The sequence below is a fragment of the Hoplias malabaricus genome, chromosome 16 (assembly GCF_029633855.1).
Source record: "Hoplias malabaricus isolate fHopMal1 chromosome 16, fHopMal1.hap1, whole genome shotgun sequence".
NCBI lineage: Eukaryota > Metazoa > Chordata > Actinopteri > Characiformes > Erythrinidae > Hoplias > Hoplias malabaricus.
The window spans coordinates 13,097,095-13,109,093 of NC_089815.1; the positions used below are offsets into that span (position 1 = coordinate 13,097,095).

Sequence of the window (11,999 nt, forward strand, 5' to 3'; positions counted from 1 at the left end):
TCTAGGGTATTAATAGAGTTTGTCCTGCTAGTGCTGCAGGAACAGCTTCTGCTTTTCTATGAATACTTTACACTGTATAATGAAGTGTAGGTTTTTATTCCTCAGCCATAAGAGCCTGACTGAAGACAGTGTTGGCCAATTAGGTCACAAATAACACTCCAACTCATATTAGAAGTGTTCAGTGGAGCATGTATAGAATATGCTTGCACTGCTCCACAGCCAAGTCCTGGAGGGGTGGGATGCAGGAGGGATTTAGCCCTCTAGCCAACTCTTAGGCTCATGTGCAGCTACTCCACAGCAATTAATTAGGTCTTCAAACAGTATTTGTGTATAGAAAGGGAAAAACATGACCTCACATTTACAATATCTGACAGCATACCATGATGTGTAAAGCCCAGTTTAATAATAGTTATATTTTGCATAGATTGTAAGATAGCAAATGACTGAAGAATGTGATGTTTGTGTTGCTGGAGTTCATTTTACAAGTTTGATAATATGGTGTTTAAATGCTGCCATTGAAAACATAGTGTCATATAGAGTTTCACTGGACTGGTAAAAATAGTACTGGTATGCGAATGATGATTATATATATGTAAATGTTACCATGGAGATAGCATATGTTATAAGTAAAGGAAAACTTTGCAATTAATTCATTTCCATTCATTTACAAAGGGGAAATCACTCACAAGGATGCAAGGACTTAAGATGCAATCACCTTTGGATCTTGATGATCTGGCTTCCAAATCATTGGATCTATACCCCATTCATTTGTAGGATCACAGTTTTGTATAGCTCACATTGCAAAGCCTACATTAGGTTGGTATACATTGGGTATACTATATCATTTTTGGTCATCCTTAAAGACTGTGAATAAATGGACACAAAACTCTAAAGCAGCTAATGAAAATGCTCACTCCTTTCAGCATGACCATGGTTTGTTCCCTACATACAGACTAATTGTGTTTAGGGCTGGCCACCTAGAGGAGTACAAAGAAACTCAGAGGGACACCACAAGAGTATAAAAGTGATGCTAAGCTCAGCGCCTCTTGCCTCTGGACACTTCAGCATGTGGTACACATGTCTGGTCAAGTGTACAAAAATGAGGAGACAGAATGTGACTGAAAGCTTTCAAGTTCATATATAGGGTACTTTAATAAAAGAGGTGGTTCTCTACAGAATGTTTTCAATGCAATTTCTTTTCATGGTGTTATGATTCTTTTGTACAACAGTGATGGTTAAGCTTTTAAAATGTTCTATATGGCACAAAAATATGTTATACTACTATATTTGTAGAAGATCTCTGTTATAGTTCTCGGACCTTTCTTGCTAAACGTGTGTGCAGAGATTCAAAATTTGTTAAATTTCAAGTTAAAAAACATTAAGTTATTGATTGTTCAGCCTCATGAAAAAAAGAACTCACAAATATTCACTTTCGTGGTACCCGTTTTGATTCCATAAAAACTATATTTTTGCTAATACATTTAAGTGTAATACATAAATGTTTAAAAGAATCTCAAGATCAAATCATGAATTTTTAAACCTTTAAAAGATTTTTTCATATACACACATCCTTTAAACAAACATGGTTCCTTATGTAACCAAAAGTGCTTCCTCTATGTCATCTCTCAAAGAACCCTTTGTAGCACCTTTATTTTTATTAGAGTACATTGAAAAAAAAATATTACACAAATACCCCAAAGCTAAATATGTTATAGTTGTTTTGTTATTATATGTAATTCTTTTCAGAAGACTTGATTTCTGGTTTTCAAGAAATCAACAGTAATATACAGGGGTTGGACAATGAAACTGAAACACCTGGTTTTAGACCACAGTAATTTATTAGTATGGTGTAGGGCCTCCTTTTGCGGCCAATACAGCATCAATTCGTCTTGGGAATGACATATATAAGTCCTGCACAGTGGTCAGAGGGATTTTAAACCATTCTTCTTGCAGTATAGTGGCCAGATCACTACGTGATGCTGATGGAGGAAAACGTTTCCTGACTTGCTCCTCCAAAACACCCCAAAGTGGCTTAATAATATTTAGATCTGGTGACTGTGCAGGCCATGGGAGATGTTCAACTTCACTTTCATGTTCATCAAACCAATCTTTCTGCAGTCTTGCTGTATGTATTGGTGCATTGTCATCCTGATACACGGCACCACCTTCAGGATACAATGTTTGAACCATTGGATGCACATGGTCCTCCAGAATGGTTCGGTAGTCCTTGGCAGTTACGCACCCATCTAGCACAAATATTGGGCCAAGGGAATGCCATGATATGGCAGCCCAAACCATCTCTGATCCACCCCCATGCTTCACTCTGGGCATGCAACAGTCTGGGTGGTATTCTTCTTTGGGGCTTCTCCACTCCGTAACTCTCACGGATGTGGGGAAAACCGTAAAGGTGGACTCATCAGAGAACAATACATGTTTCACATTGTCCACAGCCCAAGATTTCCTTACACCATTGAAACCGACATTTGGCATTGGCATGAGTGACCTAAGGTTTGGCTATAGCAGCCTGGCCGTATATATTGACCCTGTGGAGCTCCAGACGGACAGTTTTGGTGGAAATAGGAGAGTTGAGGTGCACATTTAATTCTGCCGTGATTTGGGCAGCCGTGGTTTTATGTTTTTTGGATACAATCCGGGTTAGCACCCGACCATCCCTTTCAGACAGCTTCCTCTTGCGTCCACAGTTAATCCTGTTGGATGTTTTTCGTCCTTCTTGGTGGTATGCTGACATTACCCTGTATACTGTGGCTCTTGATACATCACAAAGACTTGCTGTCTTGGTCACAGATGCGCCAGCAAGATGTGCACCAACAATTTGTCTTCTTTTGAACTCTGGTTTGTCACCCATAATGTGGTGTGCATTGCAATATTTTGAGCAAAACTGTGCTCTTACCCTGCTAATTGAACCTTCACACTCTGCTCTTACTGGTGCATTGTGCAATTAATGAAGATTGGCCACCAGGCTGGTCCAATTCAACCATGAAACCTCCCACACTAAAATGACAGGTGTTTCAGTTTAATTGTCCAACCCCTGTATTTCTCCATATCCAAGGTACAGTTTTAGGACTTTAGAACATAAGTGAGGACAAGTACTGATGTTGGACGACCATTTCAACTCATTCCAAAGCTTTATCAGAGTAAAGAGTTCCACAGCTCCACAGCCCAGTTCCAGGGGCTTTATGCCCAGCTATTTGACACCTGGCACTGGTCACAGGGACATTAGGCTTAGGTGTGCCTGCTCCATTGCAACTGAAAAAGCACTATACAGATTGATTTATGTGAAATGAATCAGTCTAGGATGTACTATTCTTATTATATCTCTGTGTATTATTTGCAATGAAAGAAAATTTTATTTAATCTGTTGAATCTCCCAAATAAACATGCAAAAGACACAATATCCCAGAATCAAAGACGATAAAACCAAAATTTTGAATTCAAAAATGAATTGGTACCAAGCTTTACTTTTACAAGGCATGCTCAAGCTGGTAAGACTATGTGCATGATTTAGAAGATGATAATGCGTGGCACCTGGGCCACGCCTGGGTAACACGTGGGCCTCTATTGTCACTATTCACCTATGTACCTACTTTAAATATTATTGTGTTAACATGTTCAAAAGTATTAGAGTAAGTAAAATATATTTTTTAACAATTCAATAATATAGGTTAGTATAGTGTGGTGGGTAATACCACAGCCTTCCCCACAGCAGGCTTGGTTTTAATTCTGAGATTAGACTGGAAACCCTCGCTATGACACTCCTTGAGCAAGACACCCAGTACTGCATTAGCCTATATGTGGAACATGCATAAAACTGTAAGTGACTTCAGATATGTGCATGCACATTGTAACTTTAGTTTTCTAGAAGTTCCAGAAGCCCAGCCTTATTTTATTTATACAAAAAGATTATGGTACTATTACAGTTAATTAAACATCAGGTTAATTCAGTTTTAGCATCAATGATGTCATTTCATTCAAAAGAGAACTTTTAGTTAGATTTCAGAGTTAATGAACCATGCTTGTTGATGTTTAACTGCAGTGGCATTGATTATGCAGTGCTGAGGGCTTTTATGCTACCTAAACAATCACAAGCCTCAGCCTACTACTCAGAATATTTGTTGTGGTAATTGATCACCTGGGTTTAGTTTACCTATAATCTCTAATGTACAGTCTTAGTGAGGAACATTCCAATCAACAAGCAGCATATAGATTGTCTGCACAAAAATGGTGTATATCACTTGTAAAAGGGTTACAGATCAAGGACATGGCACCTTTTTAAACATAACAGGAAAGAATCATAATACTATTTAACATAATGTGTTAATGTACATGATTAATCTACAAATTTTTAGCATGTTAAATATTGGCCACATTTTCCTGGCCACAAAATTTAATCACAGCTTCATCCTGTCGTTCACTCTTAGCCTAATGACGTAATAAGGCTTTTAAAAAAGCATTGCTATTGTTGAGTTCAGAAGATTACATGTTATTTATTCAGAATTTTTCATTAAATCTTTCATTAAATAAATGAAAATCTTTTACCCCTCCTTCCGCTCCTTGTTCTCTCTCACACAAACACAAGCACACACCAACTCATTTTCCTGTGCTCCTACCTCACTTAATCCATTTGTTTATGTCTTAACACTGGACGTGCCAGGCCTCTTTGGCCTATTGATACGCAGAAGCGCAGTATATAACCAATGTGAGCACAAATTCTGAATGCCATCTTGTTTTCACCTTCATATAGTGCACCTCTGAGGTAAAAAAAAAACTTGTTTACAATAGGAAGCCAGTACTGACACATAATTCTCACTAGATGATGCTTCTTGCACAAAGCAAGTAATTTTGCTCAACTCACGTTCAGCCAACTTATCATCATTAATTTTTAGATCAGTAGTATATCAGTTGCAGGTTACAGTTCAGAGGCAGTGTTTCCTTATTATGCCCACAAAGTCTACAATTACATTCCTGAAGGTCTAAGAGAACTAAATAATTTAGGCACATTTAAAGAGAGACTAAAATCCATCTCTTCTGTTTAGCTTTTAAGTAGATCATTTAATTTATTGTTTACTGCAAGGTCATGCAAGGTCAATTGTTAACGTTATCTACTTTTGAGCCTTTTGAATTATTTTAAATTGATTTAAACTATCTTTTTTGCCTTTTAATTATTTTAATATTTATCATTTTCTATGTTCTTATTTCTATTTTATTCCCTTATTTTATTTTTAAAGTGTTTTTTTCTGCTTTTTAATTATTTTAATGTACATGGTTTTCTATGTTCTATGTGCCGGACTGCTTACTGGGTCGGCCTAGAAGAGGCATTTTCGCTTACTGACTGACTCCTAATGTTGAAACGCACATGTGTGTGTAGGAACTGTTAGTTCAGCCATATTTTACAGAGACAGCTTAAGGTGGCACTAGTTCAGCCATATTTCATGTTTCAGTTTGTGAACTAAATTTGGAATCATGCTGCCTGTTTCCACTGACATAAACTGGTTTGCAAACCAAAAATTGTTTTACCCAGCTGGAACCAAGGAACAGTAGGTTCTTCAATTTCTTCATTGTGAACAATAGCTGAATAATAGGAAATAAGACAGGAACATGCTCTGTTTGTGTGTGTTTCTGGGGCTGTGTTTGGTATGACACCATGCGCGTTAGCCAGAGCTTCAGCTCAGCGTTGGTTAGTTCACAATATCAGCAAAACTGCTCAGAACTCTACAATATTTACACACATATTATATTTCACAGAGAGATGACTGCTGAATGTGTCTTGTTTCACATGAGTGTGTGTCTTTGTGGTGGAAAAATCACATTGGTCAGGTAGGTTTGGAATGAGCATAAATACATTTGGGCCAAACTAGGTCAGATACTGATTTTGGATGAGAGGGCATGTCTCATAATTACTGTTTGAATTCATCCCAAAGAAGTATAAAGGGGTTGAGATCGGAGATCTGTGCAGGCCCTTAAAGTTTTCACACCACACTCACCCAAATATGCCTGGAAATTCCTTGAACAGCATCAGGCCATCCCCAACTCTTTCCACAAAAGTGGAAGCATACAATTGTATAAAATATCTTGATATCATGAAGTATTACATTTTGCCTCCACTAAAACTAAGGTGCCTATAGGCCACCCCCTGAAAAATAACCCCATGGATTTATTCTTCCTCCACCTACTTTGTAGTTGGCACAATGCAGTCAAGCAGGCAACAATCCCTTGCCATTTACCAAGCTTAGACTTGTCTATTGGACTTTCATATAGAGAAGTGTGATTCATCACTCCACACAACCCATTTCCACTACTCCAGAGTCCAGTGGCAGTGTGCTTTACCCTACTACGTCTGATGATTGGCAATGTGTTTGGTGATGTAAGGCTTGCATGCAGGTGCTCGGCCATGGAAGCACATGCCATGAACCTGGTGCACAGTTTATGTGCTGATGTTAATACCAGAGTTCTCTTTTACTTACTCTGTGCACCAGCACTTGGCAACCCTACTCTGTGCCAAGTCGTGGCTGAGCTGCTGCAGTTCCTACACATGTTCCAGTTTTTAATAATACCACTCAAAACAGATCATGGAATAATAAGGAGGGGAGGAATTTCACAAACTAACTTGTTGCAACAGTTGCGTCATATTAAAATACCTGAATTTTAGTGACTTCATTCTTCCAAAAATATTTGTAAAGGCAGATATCTAGGTACATCATGTATATCATGCTCTTATACACCAGTGGGAATGGGACTGAATACCACCCCCCACCCCACACACACACACACACAAACACACGTCCAAATGCGATAGAATGAAAGATCAGAAATATATGAACGGTGTGCAAGAGGGCGCCTATGGGTGTGCGCGTGTGTGCATTTGTATGTAACTATAGATAGATAGATAGATAGATAGATAGATAGATAGATAGATATTTAATATATATGAGGGGCGTTCATCCCCAACAACCCATAACACCACAGAAAAAACGGAGCTGTGCTTCACACATCATAATTCTCAAGACCCGAACATAACGCGTGAAGAGAAGAGCGTTCGCGTACGCGGAGCTCCATCATTCTTCACCTCCATCCTTCAGCACAACTTCCATGCCCACTGCGGCTGTCTATCTCTCTAAAACCGCGGGTTAATGCTTCCTTTGGTGTTTTAATCGTTATACACGCGCGCAGACAACCAGCATCACGGCTGCTGAATTAAATTATTTTAAGAGGCAAAAGTAAGTGATGCATGTGATGCAAACCACCCACTCCCTCCTCCCTTCTTCCCCAATAATAAAAGCTGCGGCCACTCCTTCAAGCAAAACGGTGCAACTGGTTTATTTTCAACCAATCTATCTCACACAAAACAAAGGAAGATGCGAGCGAGTCGGCAAATGATTTCAGGGATTCCTTATCTTTTCTTTAAATGCATATATATATATATATATATATATATATATATATATATATATATATATGGGGGATAGAGGGAGGCAGAGATTTTCAGGAGAGTATATCGCGTGTGTAGGGATGCTGCACTTTCAAGACGACGCGACGCTCGTCAGTTGCATTTTCATAGTTTGCAAAGGGATACTAGCCCCATGCCTATTAGGCACTATATCCTGAAGCATTGTTTTATACACCGTAACATGCGCAGCGTTAAAGCCATGATCAACTCAACCACTCTATAGTGTGGTAAAATTTTCTGTAAGTTCTGTCCATCACATTGCAATATAGTCACCACAGTGCATCAATGCCAACTGAGGACTAAACACTGCACTGAAAATTTTAACACTCTAATTGAGAATTAGAGTGTGATATGGAGCATCATATTAAAAGTATACATAACACGCGCTATACATATCACAATAAGTACTGTATCATCTGCTACACCTTAGTACACATTATATGTTGCGTTGTTTGAATGCACGTTTCAAACACACAACCCACTACCCTGAAACTCTTCGAACAATACAGAAAACACGGAAAGTCCTGAATGAGACACAAGTGAAACGCGCGAACTGCCAATGCCTAGTTCAATTAAATATGAAAACCCACCACCGCGCGCACTTGCTGCAGTTGATTAGCCCGTTTTCGCGCTTACCTTTTCAGGGTCCGCGCTTTTGCGCTTCTCTCGGCTTTTCTTCATGCACGTTACTGTACACAGGAAAGCACCCTTACATCTTTATGCTGTAAACGGAAAGAAAGGAAATCATAATCCCGTGCGCTCGTGCCTTCCCGCCGCAGATCCAAGTAGGCTGAATAAATGGTTTTAAAATCCTCCAAGCGGTGTGTGTGTGTGTGTGTGCGTGCGTGCGTGTGTGTGCGTGTATCAGTGGACCTGTTCTCGTCCAGCCTAAGCTCAGTGAAACCAGAGAAAACCACCACAGCTGGGAAAGTAAGAATGATGTCATGCACGTCTCTCTCTCTCTCTCTCTCTCTCTCTCTCTTTTTCTCTCTCGGCCACTCCCACATATTGGTGATGTCATGCTCGTGCATACGCCCCCCACTAATCCAGCCTTGTGGCCTGTTCATCTTCAGCATCGAGGCTCGCCCTCACTACACTCAGCACTGTCAGGTCTCACCTGACAGTGATACCTGAAGAGACTTTGGGGGAAGAGGAAGAGGAAGAGACTTTGGGGAGTTTTCCTGCGCTCAATTACAAAACAGGAATTAGCACCTCTTAAAGGGATAGATGCCATTAAGGCTGGTGGAGAGATTGCCTAAATGAAAAAAGTACTGGCACGTTTAAGTGAATTTTACTTTTTGCTCATTTCTATGAGATTTTAAATTCTATGAATTTTTAACGTTCTTGGTGATTCTATGCTTGAGTTTTAGTTTTTGCTAATTTCTAGCAAAGCACGTTCAAGTACGTTTTAGTTTCTGAGCATACAGTATAAATTATTTTCTTAATTTTGGGCATGGAGCCTATAAACTCTTGTAAATTCTTGCATGTCTGGGTGATGAAATTTCATGTTCTTCATCATTTTTGGGAGAAGGAAGGTTTATTTTATTGATGATTTATGGATGAAGGAGTTGTGGACTTGATACTGATGTTTATTAAAATAACATATATGTAATGTATATATATACATATGTAATGTTTTTTAATAACAAGAAAATAGATATGCTCTTCCTGGTTTGATCTAATAGGAATTGCACAGTATTCCTCATATTTCATGGAAATGATTCTCACATCCTTTTTTTTCTGGGGAGAAAAAACACATTTTCTGATTTCTGAAGTAAAACTCTTGCTGGTTTCTGTGTGAAGAAATGCAATATTCTTTCGACTTTCTGGGCAAAAAGAGTCTTCAAACATTTATTAATTTCTAAGTAATTTCATGTTTTTGCCAGATGGATCTTGTGCATATCCTGACACACTGAGTAAGAGAGAGATGATCCCCTATTGTGGTATCTTTTTGCAGAGGTCACACTGGGTGTAGAGGTGAGCCCAACTATACCTAGCTGGTATTTTCCAAACTGCTGCACAAGTTCCAGCTTTTCCCACGAGTGAGGTTATGTGCCAAGATTCAGTTTTCATTGCGTGGAGGTACAGTACATGCCTTCAGGGGCCATTTTACCCCCACCCTGTGCTTGATGGGCACTGCACTTACACTACACCAGGCATAGCTCCAGTGGTAGGTCCAGGAGACACTGTTCTAGTCAGGGCAAGAAATATTATATTCTCTTATGGGTGAATATGTTTCATGTTTATACTTGTTTCTGACTGGGTAAAGAAATGTTATAGTCATTTTGATTTCTGGGTACATTTCTTCCATTTGTTTTAGCTGAAGTGTAGATGAGGATCCTTCAAATTGTTGCTGTTTTTTGGTAAAGAACTTTCAAGGTATTTCTAAATAATATGTAAAAAAAATACCTTTATTAAAATTATATTTTTATTTACTGCATAAAGAAATATAAACCAAACGTTCTTTTAACTTCTGTAACACACTCAAAATACTGTTGGGACAGAGGTATGTTTATGGTACTCTACTTTGAAAGCAAATGGATAGATTATTTCATAGAGTTAACAGTTCCATTTGAGGATACAATAGATGAAGCATTCGAAAAGAAGAAGCTGAAGTACATGGACTTGGCAGCTGAGGTGAAGGAACGCGAGTGGCAGACCGGTGGAGATAGGTGTTAGTGTATTTGTAGCCAAGTCTGCCACATCCTTGCTTGTGCAGTTCAGCATCAAGGGCCAGAAACTAAGGGCAGCTGTGAGGGAGTTATCAGAAACAGCTGCTAGGTCTAGTGATATTACTTGGGGTATGCACTGTAGAGGCGTTACTGTGGTTTTTGGTGCTGTAACATGTAAAGTTTACATGGAACTGTTGGCACTGAGCATTCATTAAAGGTGCCAGTGGGGCTATGTATCGCATTAGTCACCAGGGAAGCTGGTGTGGATTTATGGTTGTTGATGGTAAAGGGTAAGGTAGGACTGTATAGCTGGCTAGGAGTGGGAAGGGTTTGGGATGCCAGACATCACTGTTGAGCTTTCTGTAGGTGTCGGGGGTTTAATTCAGTAAAAAACAGACAAGGAGAAGTGCCTACCGGATGACTCCTGTGGAGAGATAGTGATGCAGCGGGTGGTTTGGGTACTCATATGCTGGGTCCAATGAGTAACCGTAGATGTTAAGGATAGCTGGTTTCTGACTGGATCATAAAAAGCCATAGCAACCTTAGTGTTGAGGTATAAGAACAATTCAGCTGCAGGTAGGAAGTGAGTGTGGTGGGCCCTATGTAAAAGCTCTAATGGATTGGCATAGGATATATTAGATCTTATCCTGTGTGTGATTATAATTACTTCTGCTTTACTTTTAATTATGTATTTTAATTATCTTTGAAATGAGGATACAAATTGCTATAGATTTGCAAGTGGAATTTTTGCCCATTTATTTTGATAAAACTTAATTATCATCTGATTCTTCTGTTCATAATGCATTGGAGAGACCTGGCCTTATCAATCAAGCACACACATTGCTTTTGTTGCATGTGCAGAATAGGTCATGTTATTGTCTTCCTAAAAAACCATGAATTCCAGTCATTGCCTTAATGGCAGCCAATTTCTCTCTGTTTTTTTTTTCGCAAAAACAGTATGCACCTCCATATTAATAGTGCCTTAACACATATTCAAGTCACCAATGCAGTGACCACTTATGCACATGTTACAGGATGTATTTAGTGATGTGTAGCATATTAAGATAGGTGGCAATTTTTGTTTTATTATTCCTGAGTCCATTCATGACTATATTTTTTACAATAGCATGATGGAATCTCATGTAGAGTTGTCAGCAGGTTTAAAGTCTGTGCACATTCAACAGTGGTGATATAAAAACCTGAAACCAATAGTATTTTTTTCTTTCAAAACATCTGTAATGCCACTGCCACTATAAACCCAAAACATTACATTTAGCATCCTGGCAAGTCCCCGTAACCTTTGTGACCTGGCCTTACTCACTTCAGTCCTCAGTTTCAGCCTGACCTTCTGGTGAAAATTTAGCTTCACACCTCTAATTATGGGTAGCACACAAGTCACTCAGCCTGGTGTAAACACATGAGGTCTTCAGTAAGAGTAAACTAGCTCTTAATAAATACCTCAGACAAAGCCAGCACTGACAATTAGGAACATACGTTGAATTTCCATTCCATATTAAAATGTATGCATATCATGTCAGTGGTACAGTATTTACGGCCCCTAAAGGGACTGGGGGAAAAATGAAAAAAATGACTATTGATTTTGCGTTCCCTCACAAATACTTTGCGTTCTCTCGCAAATATTTGTGTTCCCTCACAAACACAATTGCGTTCCCTCTGAAAAAGTTTTGCGTTCCCTCACAAATACATTGCGCTCCTTTGCAAATGTTTTATGATACACAATTATCTTTGGGGCTTAGTCAACACATCAGGACACTGCAGTTTCCAGGGAAGTCCAGTCACTTGAAACATATTATATAGATATATATATATTTATATATATATTTATTTATCTCTACTAACAC

At 39.0% G+C, this 11,999-nt stretch overlaps 1 protein-coding gene across 4 annotated transcripts in view; it reads right to left on the reverse strand.

Moving 5' to 3' along the window:
• ptprsa (protein tyrosine phosphatase receptor type Sa) overlaps positions 1-8,274 on the reverse strand; it is a 403,088-nt gene extending 394,814 nt beyond the window's left edge. For all 4 annotated transcript variants that reach the window (XM_066647371.1, XM_066647370.1, XM_066647369.1 and 1 more), the window contains exon 1: positions 8,102-8,274. The gene's annotated coding sequence lies outside the window, so the exon portion shown is untranslated. The remainder of the gene's footprint in view (positions 1-8,101) is intronic.
• Positions 8,275-11,999: the final 3,725 nt, after the last annotated feature.